This window comes from Ursus americanus, chromosome 21 (genome assembly GCF_024610735.1).
Source record: "Ursus americanus isolate L20-20 chromosome 21, mUrsAme1.1.p, whole genome shotgun sequence".
Taxonomy (NCBI): domain Eukaryota; kingdom Metazoa; phylum Chordata; class Mammalia; order Carnivora; family Ursidae; genus Ursus; species Ursus americanus.
The window spans coordinates 46740444-46763191 of NC_142147.1; the positions used below are offsets into that span (position 1 = coordinate 46740444).

Sequence of the window (22748 nt, forward strand, 5' to 3'; positions counted from 1 at the left end):
AAGAACCCTCTTCTTTTTGTTCTTGTCACTTCTTACCACGTGGGAAATTTTACGTTTTTTATATTCCAATTATTCTGTGTGTCCTCTGGTCAAATAAAATGTCCATTAGAGCAAGAATGTTGACTCTTTGATTATTCATCGCTAGCAGGCATCAAAAAACTATGACCCAGGCCAAATCTGGTCCACCCCCTGTTTTGCACAGCTAATGAGTTTAGGATAGTGGCTATTACATTTTTAAATGACTGAAAAAAGAAAGATGAACAATATTTGTGGACAGTTGAAAGTTATAAGATTCAAATTTTACTGTCCATAAATAAAGTTTTATTGGAATATTGCTACTCTGGATTGCTTACATTTTGTCTATGGCTGCTGTCCCACTGCAGTGGCAGAGTTGAATAGTTGCGGCAGAGACCCTGTCTAAAATTCTTACTATCTGGCCCTTTATAGGAGAAATGTGCCAACTCCTGCTCTATACTAAGTACTGAGAAAAATGAGTGGCCGATAACGGAATCTATTGGTCCAAATTCAGTGTGTCACTTAGACATCAGGCATTTACCCCAAGAGCTGGACCTTAACAAGCAATCACTTTCTTCAGTAGTGGGAAAATAAGAGGCCCCCATAGGCTAACAGGCAAAGGGAATCCATGGCTGGTGAAAAGTCAAGTTTGCCTTGGTTGGTCAGGCAATGAATCTAGCCTAGCACAACTGGAGGGATGTGGTGAGTAGATTGTAGAGTCAGATGATGAGACACTAGTAGGTGAAAATGTCAGTATGGGGACATGGGAGTTTGTCACTAATCCTGTACCTCACAGGTTCTGCATTCAAGCCATCCAAGTCCCCTCTGCACCATCCTCAAGACATGTTTGTTTCCTCATATCACAGGAAAGTTTCTTTACAAGGTACCTTGGTCTCTCTGGACTTTTCTCACCCAAGTATTGCTCATGTTATTTATTTATCTTTTTACTGGGGCCAACAGTTCCTCAGGGATATTATTGATTCCCCTTGCAGACACTGTCATTGCTACCAGTAATATTATAATTGCTGCACTGGTGGGAAATGAGATCATGGTGTCTGTAACCTATAACTTGGGGTCATGTGCTTTCTCACACTCTCAGCCACATACCCTGGCGGTGACAGGCTCCCCATCCAGATATGAGAGATCTGCTTGGTGAGTTTTTTTTCTTTTTTCTCCTTTTAGAAAATGTGAGAAAAAGTGACTTTCAGTGTTAGAGCTTTATCTTGGAATCCTAATATGCTTCTTACCTGGGGAGGTTAGAGTGCTATATTAACTCTGAAGATTATAGAGAAATGTGTAGACCCTCAGGAGGCCACTACTATGTCCTATGTTTGTACTGCATTTAGAGTTATCCTCTTTCCCTTCCTTTCCTTTTTGTTCTAGGCTTCCTGAGGATTCCTGTCCATCCTTTCTTACTATTAGACTTGCCAGAATGATCCTTCTTTCCCTTCCAACCTTTTAAATGCTTTATTTAAAATTGGGGACCACAGAACCTCCATTGTAGGAATATTATGAGGAATAAATAAAATAACATATATGTCTGGCTTTAAGCATGGACGTAGAAACCGTGGGTTCATTTTTTCTTGTTTTCTCGGTGGCCAACATTGGCTTCAGAAGAACATTCATAGAGAGCCATCCCTTTGGGTGGTGTGAGGAGAAGGCATAAACCATATTCTTCTCAGGTTCTTCTTAAACCCCAGGAAGGGAATGTTAATTGTTGACTCTAAGTCTCTTAAGGAGTGAGATATTCCTGAATTTATTTACCAGAATCAATAATGGTCATAAAACCATCCATTGACCACATCATGAGTGCTGAGCCAGAGTCATAAATTGGCCATGACATTAAGACAGGAAATCCTGAGTTTGGTCTCTAATTCAGGATAATTCCCTCCCACATGCTCAGGTCTGACTCTACCCTGTCCTTGGTGTGACAGAGGAAATGAACACAAGAAAATGTGCCATACAAGGGCAGGGCCCAACAAAGAGACCATTGAATATAGAGCTATTTTCAACATTAGTTGTTGGTACCTGCAGGAACCATGTGAAGGTTGCCACCTTGCTTCTCCCCACCTGGCTAAAGGTCAATGCCTAAAGAAGGGAAAACCTTCCTTAACTTGGGGCTGCCTTTTCTGCCTATCTGACTTCCTGCTATTTCCTCTTTAATGACTGGCTCACTTCTCCTTTCTGGCCCTTATGTATAGTGCTCTTTTTTGACAAAGGAAGCCTGGATTCTAAATATTTGGATGTCCATGTTCTTATTCCGTATTAGTTCTCATTATCTCATAGCTAGTCTTCTTTCTCCACACTAGACTTGTTTCTAATAACTTTGCTCATTCATCCTAACACATTGGAATCTAGGGGCTTATCACAGAGTCTGCTTTGGTGTTCATGACTCTGCAGTCCTCAAAGGCAGATTGAAGTGGCTTCAACATGGCTGGTGTACCCATACCCCAGTGTCTGAGTGTTGGCTGCTAAAGCCTCACACCTGCACCCCTCTCAGAATCACCCTTAGATTCAGTGCAACCTCCCCTACAATGTTACCTGAATGGGCAGTGGCCAATGATGACTGAAATGGAGTCTGTAACCACAGCCTGTTGCCTCAGTGAGACACTAACTATGCTGCAGGGCCAGGGCTCCCTGTGGGATTGGGCCAAGACCATATCCTTGCTTAGCATCTTTCCCTTGCCCTACCTGCCTCCCTCACTCCTCTCTCCTGAGAGTTGTCTCTCACTAGAACACTATGGAAGCTTCCCCATCTCAGGCTCTGCTCCAGGGAACTGGACCTAAAACACTAATAGTTTTATTTAATAATGGACATGAAGCTCAGTAGAAAAGATGTAAGACCTCAAATCTGAGCAGCCAAGATCTGATATTCCTGTCATCAAAGACACCTCTGAATTAGAGCATTGGGTCCCTTCAGCGTCATATGCTTTGGGCTGGACGCAGGAAGTGGAGGCTTTCCTAGCATGCCGTTATTCCAAAACCCTTGGAAATTCACCACTGAGAATGACACCAGGTTTGCCTGTCTGCCTGCCACCTTCTCTCTCACCCTCCCTTCCTTCCCTATTGGTTTCTCTTCTCTTCTCTTCCCTTCTCTTCTCTTCTCTTCTCTTCTCTTCTCTTCTCTTCTCTTCTCTTCTCTGTCCTTTCTCTTTCTCCTCTTCTCTTTCCTTTTCCCTTTCCTTCCTTCCTCCGTCTTTCTTTCTTTCTTTCTTTCTTTCTTTCTTTCTTTCTTTCTTTCTCTCTCTCTCTCTTCTTTCTTTCTTTCTTTCTCTCTCTCTCTTTCCTTCCTTCCTTCCTTCCTTCCTTCCTTCCTTCCTTCCTTCCTTCTTTTCTTTTTGCTATAACTGTAGTGAGAATGGAATTTTAAGGTGATGTTGCTAATGTGTGATTCCCCTCTCCCTTCAAACACTTCAGCTCCCTCATCAGAATCACAAATGGTACATACTGTACACACCCACAAAGAAAGGTGAGGTGTTTCCTGACTTCTGAGATTCTGGGGCAAGCATTTATAGACAAGATACTTGTTTACTTCTTTCTTTTTTGAGAAGACTTTGTGGTTAGAAGTAACATAGGAGTTGAGAGTAGGCGATTTGGAGATACCATGCTTGGATCCCAAGGCTCCTACATTACTGTGGGGTGATTTTAGGTGATTTTATTAAATTTTTCTGATTTGAAAATGGGCGATGATAGTAACATCTCTGTTTTTTAAAGAGAAGGTAATAGGTTAACATACAGAAAGTACTATACTTAGAACAGTGCTTCTCTCCCTTGATTCTATATATGTGTCACAAATGGAAGAGCCGGTGATACCTCCCCCAGCCCTTGACTCCCAAAGTTTATGCTTAGAATGAAAAAATCATTTGTTTTCCAAGCCAGGACTATTTAGCATAAAATGGGGCTTTTTTATAGTAATTTTTTATTATGTTATATTAGTCACCATACAGTATGTCCTTAGTTTTTGATGTAATGTTCCATGGTTCATTATTTGCGTATAACACCCAGTGCATTAATAAAACTCTGCAGGGTACATTTTTGCCTTTCTCATTCAATATTTCCATGTCTCTTGTTCAGTGAGAATGCTGTCTCCTAACATCAACACATTGATTCCTTTGCTCAGTGCAGTAAAACATTTATTTTTTATTTAATTAAATTTTTTAGTGCAGTAAAACATTTTTTTATTTAATAATATATTTTTTAATTATATTATGTTAGTCAGCATACAGTACATCCCTAGTTTTTGATGTAAAGTTCCATGATTCATTACTTTTAAACATTTTTAAAAAGATTTTATTTATTTATTTGAGAGATAGAGTGGAGGGACGAGCAGAGGGAGAAGGATAAGCAGACTGCACAGAGCACAGAGTCCAATGTGGGGCTTGATCTCACAACCCTGAGGTCATGACCTGAGCCAAATCAAGAGTCAGACGCTTGACTGACCCAGCCACCCAGGTGCCCCTGGTGCAGTAAAACATTTAAAATAGTTTTTGAATTGCTTCATCCATACTACCACAGATAACAAAACACTAAAAAGAGTTCAGGATTTGTTTGCAGTTAGTTTGCATTTCTCTACCTTTTACCTTGCCCAGGACTGAGGGAATGTATTCAAATATTATATTCAGAGTTTTTGTTTGTTATAATCCTTTTTCATTGTGATTATGGCAGTCACTGAAAGCCTACTGGATTCATTTGTTTCAGTTTTAGTTTTTTATCCCTTCCCATCCTTGGTGATTTTATAAAATTTTATTTTTTGGAAAATGTAGAACATTAACATGGTCTAAAAACTCAAAACTATATACAATTTTATTTCCAGAGAAATGTCCTTCCCTCCCTTAACTCTTTTAGCCTGTGAGTGTGTTTTTCTTTTTTTTTTTTTTTTTTTTTTTTTTTTTTTTTTTTAAAGATTTTTTATTTATTTATTCGACAGAGATAGAGACAGCCAGCGAGAGAGGGAACACAAGCAGGGGGAGTGGGAGAGGAAGAAGCAGGCTCATAGAGGAGGAGCCTGACGTGGGGCTCGAACCCGGAACGCCGGGATCACGCCCTGAGCCGAAGGCAGACGCTTTAACCGCTGTGCCACCCAGGCGCCCCTGAGTGTGTTTTTCTATCCCTGACTGCTTATCTCTTTCTTATGGAAAAGTCACAACAAGGCTCTGGTTGGTGCCCTTGTTGAGTCTACGGAGAAGAGAGGCAAAGAGCTGTAGGTCAGAAAGCCCCAGGTGCCGCAAGACCACTACAGATCACCCTATTTGCTCACATTCTGTTACCAAACTCCAAGTTGGGCAGCCCAGTGCTTGAAAGGCCAATACTCAAGAGACAGTTTTGATTGGAAAGGAATTTGAGCTTTATTCAGGAGGCCAGCCACCTGGGGAGAAGGTGGGCTCTTGTCCAAAAGCCAACTCTAAGGTTTCTGCCTGGCCCAAGGGTTTTTAAAGGAGTTTAGGGTAGTTAATTGTAAAAGGAGTGCAGTAGTCTGTAACATTTCTTTCTTTCTTTTTTTTTAAGATTTTATTTTAAAGTAATCTCTATACCCAGTGTGGGGCTCGAACTCACAACCCTGATATCAAGAGTCACATACTTTACCAACTGAGCCAGACAGGCGCCCCTGTAACATTTCGTGATTATGTGCAGACACGATGGTGCCAGCTACAAATACTATCTCAGTGCTCAGGGCTTATATGAGGGGGTCCGGTTCCTGTTTCGTGATGTGCAGGAGTACTCTGTTCTTTCTGCAAAGGAGGGCAAGGTCCATGGATACACAAAGGGAGGTCGGTAAAATCCTTTGTGTGACCTAAAAAAAGATAAACATTTTACTAAAAAAAATTGCTAGGCTAATCAGAAAGCCAAAGTGTCTTCAAACAGACTTGCTGGCCTCTGCAGCCTGGGAAAGTTTTGGTCCTTCTTTCCTCAAGGCCAGTGGTCTGTCTGCTATGGATCGGATCGGATCGGATCGAGGGACTTAGGTTAGCAAGTAAGGAGTGTGTTAACTTTTAGCCAGTTAACCCTTAAGACCAGCTGGAGTGCTGTTACAACTCCTCTAGAAAACTTCCCTGGTCAGGGACTCTACTTTAAACGCTAAAGAAGGAGCAGAACTTGGTGGGGGAGATTTCTTCCATAATCTGCCATTCTGGGTTTGATGGAGAAAGAGGGAAGGAGTGAGCATCTGGGGAGAGGTGGTAATCCTGTATCTGCTGTCATCATTATCTTAATTCAACAAGGCTTTTAATCTTTCTGGATAACCCCATCCAATGTCATGCCACCTGGGATATGGTTGTCTAGTGCTATGGCTATGGACCAATAAATATACTCTAACTACAGTGTAAGGGAGCAGCGAGTGCAGAACATCAAAGCTCTCCAAAATTATTTTCTTTCCTCTGCATCCATCAACAAACGTTTCTTAAAGTTGTACACATAATATTCTCTTAGGATATTTAAAGCCTATCTGTATCCACTGTAATATTCCGTTACCTTTATAAAATTGTTAGTTTTTTCCCTTTTGTTTTGATAATATTTACCAATGTTAGACTTGTTTATATATCTTCTATATTATTGTCAATTGTAGTTATTTTAATTTCTATTTCATTAATTTATTATATTATCTTCAATGATATCCTCCTTCTACTATCTTCAGTAAAATTTAGCAAACTGCGTAGGTTAATTTTAAAATGTTTTTTTCAGTTTAAAATTATTCCATAAAATCTGTTAAATCAGGCAGGCTGATGATGTTATTCAAATCCTCTAGATTTTATCTATTTTTGTCAACCGAGTGGCATTCTCAGATAGAAATCTGTTAAACTCCATCTTGTGTCCTTATATTTCCTAAAGCTTTTTAGGTATAAAGAGACAACTGTTAATTCAAAATCCTACAGGGTTGAGCCATTAACATGAATAGATAAAGGTGGTTTCATGAAGGCTATTATGAAATAGAGGGTGCCTGCCTCAGTCAATGAAGTTGACGTTACCTAGCTCCAGCAACCATTTAACATGGGAGAACACTGGCCAGGACCATAGCATTTTCTAGTTTTTTTTTTAAACGTTTTTTAATTATATTATGTTAGTCACCATACAGTACATCCCCGGTTTCTGATGTAAAGTTCGATGATTCATTAGTTGTGTATAACACCCAGTGCACCATGCAATACGTGCCCTCCCTACTACCCATTACCAGTCTATCCCATTCCCCCACGCCCCCTTCTGAGGCCCCCAGTTTGTTTCTCATAGTCCATAGTCTCTCATGCTTCATTCCACCTTCTGATCATCCCCCCTTTCTTTATCCCTTTCTTCCCCTACCGATCTTCCCAGTTCTTATGTTCCATAGACGAGAAAAATCATATGATAATTGTCTTTCCCTGCTTGACTTATTTCACTTAGCATTATCTCCTCCAGTGCCGTCCATGTTGCAGCAAATGTTGAGAACTCGTTCTTTCTGATAGCTGAGTAATATTCCATTGTATATATGGACCACACCTTCTTAATCCATTCATCTGTTGAAGGGCATCTCGGTTCCTTCCACGATTTGGCTATTGTGGACAATGCTGCTATGAACATTGGGGTGCAGATGGCCCTTCTCTTCACTATGTCTGTATCTTTGGGGTAAATACCCAGTAGTGCAATGGCTGGGTCATAGGGTAGCTCAATTTTTAACTTTTTAAGGGACCTCCACACTGTTTTCCAGAGTGTCTGTACCAACTTGCATTCCCACCAACAATGTAGGAGGGATCCCCTTTCTCCACATCCTCTCAAGCAATTGTGGTTTCTTGCCTTGTCAATTTTTGCCATTCTAACTGGCGTAAGGTGGTATCTTAGTGTGGTTTTGATTTGAATTTCCCTGATGGCTAGTGATTTTGGACATTTTTTCATGTGTCTGTTAGCCATTTGTATGTCATCGTTGGAAAAGTGTCTGTTCATATCTTCTGCCCATTTTATGATTTATTTGTTTCTTGCGTATTGAGTTTGAGAGGTTCTTTGTAGATCTTGGATACAAGTCTTTTATCTGTAGCATCCTTTGCAAATATATTCTCCCATTCCGTGGGCTGCCTCTTAGTTTTTTTGACTGTTTCTTGGCTGTGCAGAAGCTTTTTATCTTGATGAAGTCCCATAAATTCATTTTATCTTTTGTTTCTCTTGCCTTTGGAGATGTGTCATGAAAAAGGTTGCTTTGGCCGATGTCGTATAGGTTGCTGCCTATGTTCTCCTCTAGGATTTTGATGGATTCCTGTCTCACATCGAGGTCTTTCATCCATTTGGAGTTTATTTTTGTGTATGGTGTGAGAGATTGGTCAAGTTTCATTCTTTTGCATGTAGCTGTCCAATTTTCCCAGCACCATTTATTGAAGAGACTGTCTTTTTTCCACCGGATGTTTTTTCCTGCTTCATCAAAGATTAGTTGCCCAAAGAGCCGAGGGTCCATTTCTGGGTTCTCTATTCTGTTCCATTAGTCTGTGTGTCTGTTTTTGTGCCAGTATCATGCTGTCTTTGTGATCACAGCTTTGTAGTACAGCTCGAAATCCGGCATTGTGATGCCCCCAGCTTTATTTTTCCTTTTCAACAGTTCCTTGGAGATTCGGGGCCTTTTCTGGTTCCATACAAATTTAAGGACTATTTGTTCCAGTTCTTTGAAAAATGTCCTCGGTATTTTGATCAGGATAGCATTGAAAGTGTAGATTGCTCTGGGTAGCATGGATATTTTAACTATGTTAATTCTTCCGATCCATGAGTATAGAATATTTTTCCATCTTTTTGTGTCTTCCTCAATGTCTTTCAAGAGTGATTTATAGTTTCTAGAATATAGATCCTTTATGTCTCTGGTTACGTTAATTCCAAGGTAACGTATGGTTTTTGGTGCTATTGTAAATGGGATGGATTCCCTAATTTCTCTTTCTTGAGTCTCATTATTCGTGTATAGAAATGCAACTGATTTCTGAGCATTGATTTTTGTATCCTGCCACATTACTGAATTGCTCTATAACTTCTAATAGTTTGGGAGTGGATTCTTTTGGGTTTTCCATATAGAGTATCATGTCATCTGCGAAGAGAGACATTTTGACTTCTTCTTTGCCGATTTGGATACCTTTTATCCCTTTTTGTTGTCTGATTGCTGTTGCAAGGACTTCTAGTACTATGTTGAATAATAGTGGCGAGAGTGGGCATCCTTGTCGTGTTCCTGATCTTAAGGGAAAGGCTTCCACCTTTTCCCCATTGAGAATAATATTTGCTGTAGGCTTTTCATAGATGGCTTTTATGAGATTGAGAAATGTACCCTCTATTCCTACACTCTGAAGGGTTTTAATCAGGAAAGGATGCTGTATTTTGTCAAATGCTTTTTCTGCAATCAATTGAGAGGATCATATGGTTCCTGAGTCTTTTCTTGTTGATATGATGTATCACACTGATCGATTTGCAAATGTTGAGCCACACTTGCATCCCAGGTATGAATCCCACTTGGTCATGATGGATAATCCTTTTAATGTACTGTTGGATTCTATTAGCCAGGATCTTGTTGAGGATTTTGGTGTCCATATTCATTAAGGAAATCAGTCTGTAATTCTCCTTTTTGATGGGGTCTTTGCCTGGTTTGGGGATCAAGGTAATATTGGCCTCATAGAATGAGTTTGGTAGCTTTCCTTCTGTTTCTATTTTTGAAATAGCTTTAGGAGAATAGGTATTATTTCTTCTTTGAATGTTTGGTAGAATTCCCCAGGAAAACTGTCCGGGCCTGGAGTTTTGTTTTTTGGAAGGTTGTTTATCACTGACTCAATCTCTTCATAATTAATTGGCCTGTTTAAAAAATCAATTTCTTCCTGTTTCAGTCTTGGTAGTTTATAGGTTTCCAGGAAGGCCTCCATCTCTTCCAGGTTGCTTAATTTATTGGCATATAGCTGTTGATAAAAGTTTCCAATAATCCTTCCAATTTCATTGGTGTTGGTCGTGACCTCTCCTTTTTCATTCATAATTTTATTAATTTGGGTCCTTTCTCTATTCTTTTGGATAAGTCTTGCCAGTGGTCTGTCAATTTTATTGATTCTCTCAAAGAACCAGCTTCTAGTCCTGTTGATCTGCTCTACTGTACTTCTGGTTTCTAATTCATTGATTTCTGCTCTAATCTAGGTCAACTGCTTCCTCGTGAGTGGATTAGGCCTGTCCCTCTGTTGCTGTTCCAGCTTCTTGAGGTGAGAATATAAAAACTGCATTTTAGATTTTTCTATTCTTTTGAGTGAGTCTTGGATGGCTATGTATTTCCCCCTTAGGACTGCCTTTGCAGTATCCCATTGGTTTTGGACCGTTGTGTTTTCATTCTCATTGGTCTCCCTAAATTGTTTAATTTGATTTTTGATTTCCTGGTTTATCGAGTCATTCCTGAGCAGGATGGTTCTTAGTCTCCAAGTGTTTGAGTTTCTTCCAAATTTTTCCTTGTGGTTGAGTTCCAATTTCAGAGTGTTGTGGTCTGAGAATATGCAGGGAATAATTTCAGTCTTTTGGTATCGGTTGAGACCTGTTTTGTGTCCCAGAACATGGTCTATTCTTGACAATGTTCCATGGGCATTAGAATAGAATGAGTATTCTTTGGTTCTGGGGTGTAGTGTTCAATATATATCTATGAGGTCCAACTCATCGAGTATGGCATTCAAAGCTCTTGTTTCTATGTTGGTTTTCTGCTCCCGTGCTCTGTCTATTGCTGATAGTGGAGTGTTGAGGTCCCCTACTATTAACATATTTTTATCTATATGTCTCTTTATTCTGGTTAAGAGTTGGCTTGTGTATCTTGCTGCTCCCCTGGTGGGGGCATAGATATTTATAATTGTCATATCCACTTGTTGGATACATCCTTTAAGAATAATATAGTGCCCTTCTGTGTCCCTAACTATAGTCTTTAGTTTAAAATCCAATCTGTCTGATATGAGAATTGCTACCCCAGCTTTCTTTTGAGGTCCATTGGCATGCAAGATGGTATTCCATCCCTTTACTTTCAGTCTGAATGTATCTTTAGGTTCAAAATGAGTGTCTTGTAGACAGCAAATGGATGGGTCATGTCTTACTATCCAATCTGCAACCCTGTGGTGTTTCATGGGAGCATTTAGGCCATTTACATTGAGACTGATTATTGAGAGAGATGATTTTAATGATGCCATGTTGCCAGTAAAGTCTTCGTTTCTATACATTGTGACTTTCTGTTCTGTGTCACTCTTGGGGCCTTTTTACTTTTATAGAACCCCCCGCAATATCTCCTGTAGTGCTGGTTTCGTGGTTACGAAATTGGTCAATGACTGGCGATTCTGGAAGGTCTTTATCTCTCCATCAATTCTGAATGACAGCCTTGCTGGATAAAGGATCCTTGGCTGCATGTTTTTCTCTGAAAGAGCTTTAAAAATGCCCCCCAACCCTTTCTCTCATTCCAGGTCTGTGTAGACAGGTCTGACATAATTCTGATACCTTTGCCTTGGTACATGAGAAATTTCTTTGCCTTGGCCGCTTTCAATACTGTATCCTTGGATCTAATATTTGCGAAATGCACTATGATGTGACGTGGTGTAGGTTTGTCGTGGTTAGCTTGGGAGGGGTCTTTTCTGCCTCTTGGACACGAATGTTTGTTTCCCTTGCTATATTAGGGAAGTTTTCAGCTACAATTTGTTCAAATATCTCTTCTAGACCTCTGTTTTTCTCCACCCCCTCGGGAATGCCGATGATTCTGACATTGGAACATTTCATTGAGTCAGTAATCTCCTGTAACCTACATTCCTGTGCGTGGATTTTTTTGAGCCCAGATTCTATTTTAGTTTTCTCTTCTACTAACCCATCCTCCAATTCGTTGATACGTTCTTCTGCCTCATTGACCCTGGCTGTCAGAGCCTCTAGTTTTGACTGCATTTGGCTCATAGAATTTTTAATTTCTGCCAGATTCGCTGTCATTTCGGCCCTTAGAGATTCTATATTCTCATTAACATTTTCGTTAATACTTTTTTCAAGTCTGCACATCATCTTGACCATTGTTACTCTGAATTCCATTTCTGATAATTTGGTTATATCCATATCCATTAGTTCTGTGGCAGAGGCCAAAGACTCATTGTCTTTTCTTTGCTGGGGAGATTTCTCCTTCTCGTCATTCTGATGAGGAGAGGTTGTGGGGTTGTCCAGAGCCCAAATTATTGACCGGGACCCTTGTTTTATAGGGATCTTAGGGACGTGGGCTTCTTGATTTTTCAGCCTGCCTTCTGGGGGAGGGGCCTGACACACGGATACTCAGGCAACCCTGTTTGGTTAGAGTCTCTGTGTCCCCTGCGAGGGGGGATGGGGATGGGCACACTGTGAGCCGGTATTTCCAGGCTTTTGTTCTCTGGCAGCTTTCCCTGGCGGTTTGCTGTGCCTCTTCTGAGAGTCAGAGCAGCAGTGGCCGAATCTCAGCCTCTGTCTCAGAACAGAGGTATCGCGGACCGTCTCCACTGACGTTCTGGCCACTTTAACTCAGTTTCTGTTGGTGCTGCTCAACCCTGCAGCGTCCTGGGATGTGCGCCCCACACCCGGTGTCCCAGCCTCACTTCCGGGGCCGGTGCGTCTCTGTCCTTTGTGTTTCTAATACCGCCAGCCGCCAGCCGCCCCCATGCGCTCCGATGCTCCGGCCCTCAGTCTGGTGGCGCGCGTTCCAGTCTCATGGTCTCAGTCTGCTCTCTCGTGGGTGCCGGTCCACGAGTCCGCCCGCTCCCCCGTGCAGGTGGCTACCGCTTCCAGGCGCCCGAACGCGGCGGGTCCCTCCCCCTTCCGTTTATCTTCCGATATCTGTGCGTGGTTTCACGGCTCCCCGCTTCGTACCTCAATACTCAGCGCTGGAGATGTTCGTTTGTAGAGATCCAGATATATCTTCCTGCGTCTCAGGCTGATTCCGTGGATGTTCAGGCTGGTCTGGTACCTATCCAGCTCGACTCAGGGGACCGGCTGAAAAAGGGGTCCCCTACTCCTCCGCCGTCTTAACTCCTCCCCACATTTTCTAGTTTTTAAAGAGAAACAAAAGCTCCAGATTGTTTAAAAGTTGGCATATAATCTAAAATATTTATTTATTTATTTATGATGAATCAGTAGAGAACAGTTTGTTTATTATTTATTTATTTCTATTTAAATTCAATAGCCAATGTATAGTACATCATTAGTTTTTGATGCAGTGTTTAATGATTCATTAGTTGCATATAACACCCAGTGCTTATCACATCACAAGCCCTCCTTAATGCCCATCACCCACTTACCCATTCCCCTACCCACTCCCTTTACAATATTTAAACTACAGAGTGGGAAATGGAAGTGAAATATTGGGGCCATTTTTGCCACTGTGTAGCCTATTTTTAGAAAAATATCATTCATAAATATGCATCCGCATATCTTAAATCAAATGCTAGCAAATTATATATACTTGGAAGAGAACCAGTTTATGCTTTCAGAGTAATTTGAATCAATATTTGTATATCCAATAATATGAAGTAAGATTTTGCAAATATGAGTAAAGGTGAAATTTGTTAATATTGAATTTGCCACACTAAGGAAAGTAACACATACTCTTTCTCTCTAGATTATCCGGCTTTGAAGCTCCTTCTGGACATTGACATTATGGCTTCTTATGAGTTGTTAATGGGGATTCTCCTCTTCCAGACTGTAGTTGGGCTCCTAGATAATTTCTTATGCTTTGTTTTTATATATTGACTTTGTTCACTAAACATACTCAGAGACCTACAGATCTAATTCTGAACCAATTGGCCTCAGCCAACATTCTAGTCCTTATCTTTAGGGGAATCCCTCAGACACTGGCAGCTTTTTGTTTGGACTATTTCCTGGAAAAAGCTGTGTGCAAGATTACGTTTTATACTCATAGGGTGGCCCGAGGGGTTTCTCTCTGCACCACCTGCCTTTTGAGTGGCTTCCAGGCTATCACTATTAGTCCTAATAATTCCAGGGGGGCAGAACTCAAACTGAAAGCTCCTAGATTTGTTCAGCCCTCCTGTTGCCTCTGTTGGATTCTTCATCTCCTGATAAATATTGTTGTGCCAGTGAAAATGACTCAACCAGGGAATACTATAAATATTACAAAAATCAATTTTGGACTGTGTACTACAGAAAGGTCTGATTCATCCATAAGCTCACTCTATGCATTCCTCTTTACCTTCCTTGATATTTTGTGTTTGGGACCAATGGCTTGGGCTGGTGGCTCCATAGTGCTCTTCCTGCAAAGACATAAGCAGAGAGTCCAATACCTTCACACCAGTCTCTCTCCCAGAGTTTCCCCAGAGACCACGGCCACTCACACTGTCCTGCTTCTGGTGAGCTCATTTGTTTCTTTTTATTTTTTATCCTCCATCTTATCACTCTGTATGACTTGCTTTGTCACCCAAAGCCTGCGACTCTTGAACGTCAGTGCATTCCTGGCTGCTTGTTTTCCAGCTTTCAGCCCCTCTCTCTTCATCAGCCATGCATTCAAATCTTAAGAATCTACTTTGTCAGTTGTAAAACAAAAATCTCCAAATAGTCTCTTTACAAACAGCTACCATTCAGTCAACAAATTTTTAAGTACAAAATATTCAACAACTGTGGGTCTAACTGTAGACTCATTTAAAATTTATCTTGGTTGTTTTTCAATGTGAGATTTCAGTCCTGTGATTTAATTTTCTAAATGCATTAATTTTCTCATTGAATATTGCCTTCCAATGCAACAAAATACGTTTTCTCCTTTGCAAAAACTGCATGATCCAAGAAAAAGGGGCTCACTTATAGTAACACTTGCGGTTACCCTAATGAGATGGCAGGGTCTATATAATAATCCCAATGGAAGGCCCACCTGATACTCTTCATGTCCTACCATGCATGATTTGAATGTACTTTTAAAGGCCTCATCCTTTGGGGCACCTGGGTGGCTCAGTCAGTTAAGTGTCCGACTCTTGACTTTAGCTCAGGTCATGATCTCAGGGTTGTGAGACTGAGCCCCATGTTGAGCCTGGTGTTGGGCTCTGCACTGAGTGTGGAGCCTGCTTGAGATTTTCGCTCACCCTCTCCCTCTGCCCCTCACTCTGCTCTCTCTCTCTCTCAAAATAAATTATTAATTAAAAAATAAAGGCCTAATCCTTTAATATGGATCAGCCAAAGACCAGCAGGCACTTGAAGAAACATTCTACCTTGAAAGAAAAACACAAAGACAAATGGATGGGGGTGGAGGAAGGATAGTAACATGGAAAAAACAAAGCATATTAAAGAAGTAGAATAAAGTTCTATAATTTGTAATAATATTGTTGATGAGCTATGAAACTATTGCATGCATAGGCAAGGATAGGATGCTATTAAAATGAATGGTAGAAGACTAAAAGGACCTTTTGGGAATTAGGACCATGACAGAAGAGATAAAGTACTGAGCAGAGTGGTTGGAAGGTAATATGGAGCAACCTCTAGGAAATCGGAAGAAGGGAAAAGAGCTTAGAAACATTAGAAAGATAGCAAAACTTTTCTAGCAGTGACTATCTGAATAATAGATATCCCTAGGAGAAAGAAATATAAACATGGAGAGGAGAATAATATCAAAGAAATTATTCAAGATGGTTTGTCACATCCATTTACAAACTAAAAGGCTCATTTGTTTAATGAGAAATGAATTAAAATATGCCAATATCTAAATTTTAAATATTGGGAGAATAATACTCTCTAGCTCTATCCATGTCATTGCAAATGGCAAGATTCCGTTCTTTTTTATGGCTGAGTAATATTCCATTTTATATATTTCACTCATATGTGGAATTTAAGAAATGAAACGAACATGGTGGGGGGAAAGAAAGAGAGGCAAAGCAAGAAACAGACTCTTAACTATCGAGAACAATCTGATGGTTTGTTTGGAGGGGAGGTGGTGGGGGATGGGTTGAATAGGTGATGGGTATTAAGGAAAGCACTGGTGATGAGCACCAGGTGTTGTATGTAAGTGATAAACCACTAAACTCCACACCTGAAACTAATTTTACACTGTATATTAACTAGAATTTAAACAAAAACTTGGAAAGAGAAAAAAAATATTGGAGGAAAAAAACAGATTCTTAAAGATTCTGGAAAGCAAACAACAGGTCATATCCAAAGGGAGAAAAATCAAAATGGCTCAGATTCCTAAAGAGCAACATTGAAAACTGGAAGGCAATGGAGCAATGCTGCCAACTTTCTGAAATAATGATTTCAAAACTAAAATTGGATGCCTGTCAAACTAAACTCCAGGATGATTTAGAATAGAGAAATTTTCAGGAAGGCAAGTTCTCAAAATGTTCTATTAAAGCTTTTCCAGGAATTACTGAAGGCAAAACTCTGTAAAGTAAGTAAGTGAAAAAGAAGACAATATGGACTCCTGGAAACTGGAGATTCAACCCACCAGAAATGCTAATGAGATCTGTTTAATGTAGAGAGATGCAAACCTCGGTTAACAGCTATACAGCCAGCCTACAGATTACACAAACTCATGGCAGAGGAATGTATTGAAGAAGAAAGTTAAATTGATAGAATTCCTCACATGTTCTGTTGAAAATTTGGGAATGAATAAATAGTTTGTGCATGGAGAAGCCAAGCAGATTAAAATACATTAATTCTAATTTGGGGAAATTTAAAATTGGTATGAGAGTAGAAATATAACATGAAACCTCCTATAGCTGAGCAGTTAACAGTCATAATAGATAAACACTGATTATTTAACCAAAATATATGTGTTTAAACTAGTGTGGAGGGTTTACTTGCTATTCTGTCAAATGCATCTCTAAATGATACACTGGCAAATATAATTGAAGTATATTAGCTATGCCTGACCCCCAGGGTTAGTCCTGTGACCTGGATTAGGGAGCTCCCTGTCTCCGCCTCCACTTCCAGCAGGAAGTCATCATGTGACTAACACATTTTCATCAGATTTCCTCTGATTTATCCAGAGGGATGTGAATGTGTATGTGAAAATGATGTGCAGTGCCAAGAAATGTGGAATTAGGTTCCAGCCTCCAGCTCTTATCTTAATCTATGAGAATGAAACGAAGGGGAAAAGTCACCAATGCATCATGCCAGTCTGAAACTTTTCAAAGTTTTCAGATTGCAGCAGAGCTGCTGAACTATTAAAGAATAATTGACAACACAAGAATTACCTGGAACAAGCATTCCTGAGACAGCTAGAGAAGTTATTCAGTTTTTTACAAGGTTACTTGTGGGGGCAAAGTCTGGCAAAAAAAACCAGTGGAACAAATTCAACAGGAAACAACCATTGATCCTGTGGAAAACTTGAACAAACTAGATGGCAAAGAACTTGCCAAAAGAAAGAGCATCAGGGATGAACTTTCTGAGAAAAATCAGAAGGATGATCCAAATTTTGCTTATGACGTCTAAACTGAGTTCCTGCAGGATGAACAACTGCAGCCTTGTGGCTCAGACACAGAATCAGCTGACAAGTTCTGATATAAAAAACTCAAAAATTTATTGGGCTAGCAGAAAATCTCTGTTTATACAAAAAAATGTATAAACATGGTTCTAGAAAAATCTGTAAGGAACAGTAGATGTATGGGTTGGGTCATGTTTGGATTGACCATGTTACTTTTCAAAACCAGGACATGAGGAGTATTTACTATGTAGATGTATGAAGAATTCAGGGAAAACTGAATACAGGAGTCTGCCTTTACGGAGTTTACAATTTAGGGATGCCTGGTGGCTCAGTCAGTTAGGCGTCTGCCTTTGGCTCAGGTCATGATCCCAAGGTCTTGGGACTGAGTCCCACATTGGGCTCCATGCTCATCAGAGAGCCTGCTTCTCTCTCTGCCTGCCACTCCCCCTGCTTGTGCACTCTCTCTCTCTGACAAATAAACTTAAAAAAATTTTTTTTAAAGCAGTTTACAATCTAATCAGAAGATAAGTAAAAAACTTGTGAATAGCTACTTAACGGTATTAGGCAGAAAAAAGATTACAGCCAAATGCTTGATAAAGGTTAAAGAGGGTCAGAGGCTAGATTACCATAGGGTAGAGTAGTCAGGGAAGATTCTTTCCTTTAGTGGTGAGATGGGACTTTGCCTGGCCCTAGAAATGGTAGTGTTTGGGCAGAAATTTATATAGAGGGGCGCCTGGGTGGCGCAGCGGTTAAGCGTCTGCCTTCGGCTCAGGGCGTGATCCTGGCGTTATCGGATCGAGCCCCACATCAGGCTCCTCTGCTATGAGCCTGCTTCTTCCTCTCCCACTCCCCCTGCTTGTGTTCCCTCTCTCGCTGGCTGTCTCTCTCTCTGTCGAATAAATAAATAAAATCTTAAAAAAAAAAAAAAGAAATTTATATAGAATTCCAGATGACAGTGATGAGGGAACAGAAGGCAAGTTGAGGACAAAGCAGAAACTGACACCCTGCAACCCCCCCCCCCCACCATGGGATGTACGTGACATTCCTCAGTCACTCCTGGCTGCCCTAAAGCTAAGAAAAGGAAAAACAAATAGTTAACTAACAGAGATCACAATCCTGCAAGACCTGAGTCTCCCTCAGTTTACACATGTCCTAGTGATTTACAAGGAAGGAGCTTTCTTATCAATAGCCTAACTTCCAGAGACCCATAATTCAGTTTCCTGGAGCCCTAACGTTACCATCCCCTCCATAAAATCGAGGGAGGCTGAGGCAGAAGGAAATGTAAATAAAATAAAATTTCTTTTAAACCTGAAGCCCATTGACAAGGACTTGTGATAGGAGGAATGTAACGTTCCTCTGGGAGACTCCCAGCTGTCTTCATGTTCGTGCCTCATTAGACGGAGGGACAGCCTTAGCTTGACGATAACCAGGTCTCCAGTATCCTGCGAGTTCTTTAATGTATGAAAGTACTTTCTCAACCTCCCTTTTTCCTTACCTCCCCCAACCCCATCGTATATAATTAGCCACCTCTCACAACCTGGGGCAGCAGCTCTTTCCGCCCACGGGTCCTGTCCCCGTACTTTAACAAACCACCATTTTGCACCAAAGATGCCTCAAGAATTCTTTCTTGGTCGTCGGCTCTGGATTCCACCCCACTGAACCTCACCTGTATTCCACAACCTCATCAACAGAAACCATGAGAAAAAACAGGGGAGGACGGTAGTGGTAGAGATAGGGATTAGAACATTTTATTTGAGGAACAACAAGCAATTTATAGTTTGATAAGATTGGAGGGCGTACGTGGCTCCCAGGGGATTATCCTGTATGCAGTACTTCTTTTTTTTTCCCCTCAAAATTTTCTTGGCTCTTTTATTCTTTCAGGCAAGATTCAGAATCAATTCATCAGATATTCCCTTTAAAAAAATCTTTCTGGAATTTTGAAAAATATTTACATTAAACTTTACAAATAAGTAGGGGGCTTATTAGCATCTTTTCAATATGGAATTTTCCTATCTAGTAATGTTTTTATATAAGATATCCATTTATCGAAGTTTTATATTCCACAGTGATAATAACAATGTTAATTAGCATTTGTTATGTACTATGGACCTGGCACGTAAGTCCTCGACATTTATTGTCTCATAATCCTCAAACTTATGGCATAGATAATATTATCATTTCTGTTATATGAACAAAAAAGAAACACTTAAGCATTTAATATGCATACTATCTTCATATGTATTTAGCTCTGTTTGTTATGTGGTTGGTTTTTTTGTTTGTTTGTTTGTTTGTTTTGTCTGTTTGTTGAGTATTTAACTCTGGAGTAGAGGAGTAGCCCTGCAGAATGCCCCGCAGGGGCAAGTGGATGTCCTTTGATGAACAACAACGGAATTCCGCCCCCTAAGGATCAGGGAACAGATATACGCTAAAGACATTCTGAAACCCTGACGCTCTTCCCATAAATAAAGACGTTTGTTTGTAAAATGGGAAATCTACCCATAATGAATAACAATAGGCATTGCCAGTTTAGGCCTGTTCTTGAGCTTGGATCTACAAAATCTTTGTCGAACCAGGTTATATGTGTACAACTACATCTTTCATCTTATTATACTATTTAATTGGAAGAAATTCTGTTTTCTTCAAGGAAATTAATATTCACTAAATAACACTATAAACTTAAAAAAAAGGAAATATATTAGGTAATATGAAGAATGGTAAAAGATGGGATCAGAGAAATGGACGGGGCAGATCATGAAGGAGATTATAGGCTATGCAGATCATGCTTAAGAGTTTGTCATTTGGGGCGCCCGGGTGGCACAGTGGTTAAGCGTCTGCCTTCGGCTCAGGGCGTGATCCCGGCGTTATGGGATCGAGCCCCACATCAGGCTCTTCCGCTTCGAGCCTGCTTCTTCCTCTCCCACTCCCCCTGCTTGTGTTCCCTCTCTCGCTGGCTGTCTCTCTCTCTCTGTCGAATAAATAAATAAAATATTTAAAAAAAAAGAAAAAAGAGTTTGTCATTTGGCTCTGATTCTGCGAAAGCATTTTTTGAATAGTTACTTCATTATTATACTGTTATACAGCTGACCTATGGAAACTGAGTTTTTATTTTGTAATGATAACCCAATTCTCACTTCCTTCAAACTCAGCCAGCTCTGATTTCCCATCCTAGATGCCCATTCTTGTCATCTGTTATCTACAACAGTTTCTGGAAGCAAATGCAAAGTTCAAATCTGTATTTACTCTACTAATTTAAAGTATAAAGAAATTTAAGAAAATAAACAGAGGCTTACAAAATCTTTGAAAGTACTAGAGGAAAGAGATCTAGACAGAAAGTTCAGGAATGACTCCGACTAAAAGGTGGCCAAACTGGAGATATTATTTCTGCAATGGGTTTCTGTCACAGACAGGAGGATGGGATGTCATGAGGGTACCATTGGAACCGTTATGTTCAAGACCTGACACTATAGCTAAATCTAGGCATCAGAAACCTTTGCCACTGCCACCTCATTTGACTTTTAACATTTAGTAGCTTATAATTGGAAACATAACCATCTGTAAATAAGATCGTTATCTCCACAACTTTGACAGAGCAATCAGCAGGAAAATAACATTTCTGCCTTTTATCTTCCAAACATCAGCAAAGTTTTAAGAGAACTTTAATTTAATTTAGATTTAAAGAAAATTTTTAAGAGAATTAAAAAAACTAATTCAGGTGAATTGACATATATATGTAAATATATGTAAATATATGTAAATATATATGTTAGCATTACAACTTCCTCAGTTTAGGAAGGCACACTAAAAAGAGTGCATTGATCCTGTGGATCAATACACTGTATCCATTAAAATAATCAAGAAAAGCCTAATCTAGGAACTAAAGTATGAATGTTACAAAGTCTGTTAATATAATCCACCGTATCAATTCTGAAAGTAAAAATTCAGATATATATCTCTATAGATTATTTTTTTAATTCCAATATAGTTAACATACAGTGTTATATTAGTTTCATGTGTACAATGGTGTTTCAACAATTCTGTACAACTCAGGGCTCATCATGGTAGGTGTACTCTTAATCCCTTCATCTATTTCATCCATCTCCCCACCAACCTCCCCTCTGGTAACCATCAGTTTGTTTTCTGTTTTTTGCTTTGTCTCTTTTTTCTTTGTTTGTTTTGTTTCTTAAATTCCACATATAAATGAAATCATATAGTATTTGTCTTTCTCTGACTGACTTATTTCACTTAGCCCTTATACTCTTTAGATCCATCCATGTCATCGCAAATGGCAAGATTTCATTCTTTTTTGTAGCTGAGAAGTATCCCATTATATATAAATATAACCTCTTCTTTATCCATTCATCTGTCAATGACCACTTATGCTGCTTCTGTAATTTGGCTATTGTAAATAATCCTCTAATAAACATAGCGGTGCATATATCTTTTTGAATTAGTGTTTTCATAGTCTTTGGGTAAATACCCAGTAGTGGAATTGCTGAATCATATGGCAATTCTATTTTTAACTTTTTGAGGAAACTCCATTCTGTTTTCCACAGCGGTTGCACCAGTCTGCCTTCCCACCGACAGTGTACAAGGGTTCCTTTTTCTCCACATCCTCATCAACACTTGTTGTTTCTTGTATTTTTTATTGTAGCCATTCTGATAGGTGTGAGGTAATAGCTCACTGTGGTTTGCTTTGCACTGCCCTGTTGATGTTGAGCATCACAAGTTAGTGGGCCAGTCTGGGCTGCCTTGGGCTTGAGCTGAGTCAGACCAGGTGTTTGGCAGAGATGCAGTAGCACCGAACTGCCGGGCACTTTCCCTGTGTGGTCCCCTGAGAAGCTTTCATTGGTGGGAGGGGCCTGCAGTCAGACCCGCTATCTGCCCCCAGTCCACTGCTGGGGCTGAAGTCAGACTATTGTGTATGGTTATATTCCCTTCTCTCTGGGGCAGGAGTCACTTTGGAGTGATGCTGCCCCCTGTTGGGGCCGCTTGCACACTACCAGGCTCATGGCACTGCTTTGGATGGCCTCCAACCAAGGGCGTATTGGAGGGGGCACGGTCTTCCAGAGAATGCAGGGGAGGGTGGCACAGTGACAGCAAGGTCTGTGCTAGCCTAAGTGGCTCAGTCGGTTAAACATCCAACTCTTTTTTTATTTTTTTTAAGATTTTTAAAATTTATTTGACAGAGAGAGAGACAGCCAGCGAGAGATAGAACACAAGCAGGGGGAGTGGGAGAGGAAGAAGCAGGCTTCCAGCAGAGGAGCCTGATGTGGGGCTCGATCCCAGAACTCCGGGATCACACCCTGAGCCAAAGGCAGACGCTTAATGACTGAGCCACCCAGGTGCCCCTGAACATCCAACTCTTGATTTTGGCTGAGGT

General features: G+C 40.4%; 2 pseudogenes; both read left to right on the plus strand.

Annotated features, from left to right (window-relative positions):
• The first annotated feature begins 13605 nt into the window (after positions 1-13605).
• Positions 13606-14518, plus strand: LOC123784873 (vomeronasal type-1 receptor 1-like; annotated as a pseudogene).
• A 2388-nt stretch (positions 14519-16906) lies between these two features.
• LOC123784869 (centrosomal protein of 19 kDa pseudogene) lies at positions 16907-17445 on the plus strand (annotated as a pseudogene).
• The last annotated feature ends 5303 nt before the right edge of the window (positions 17446-22748 follow it).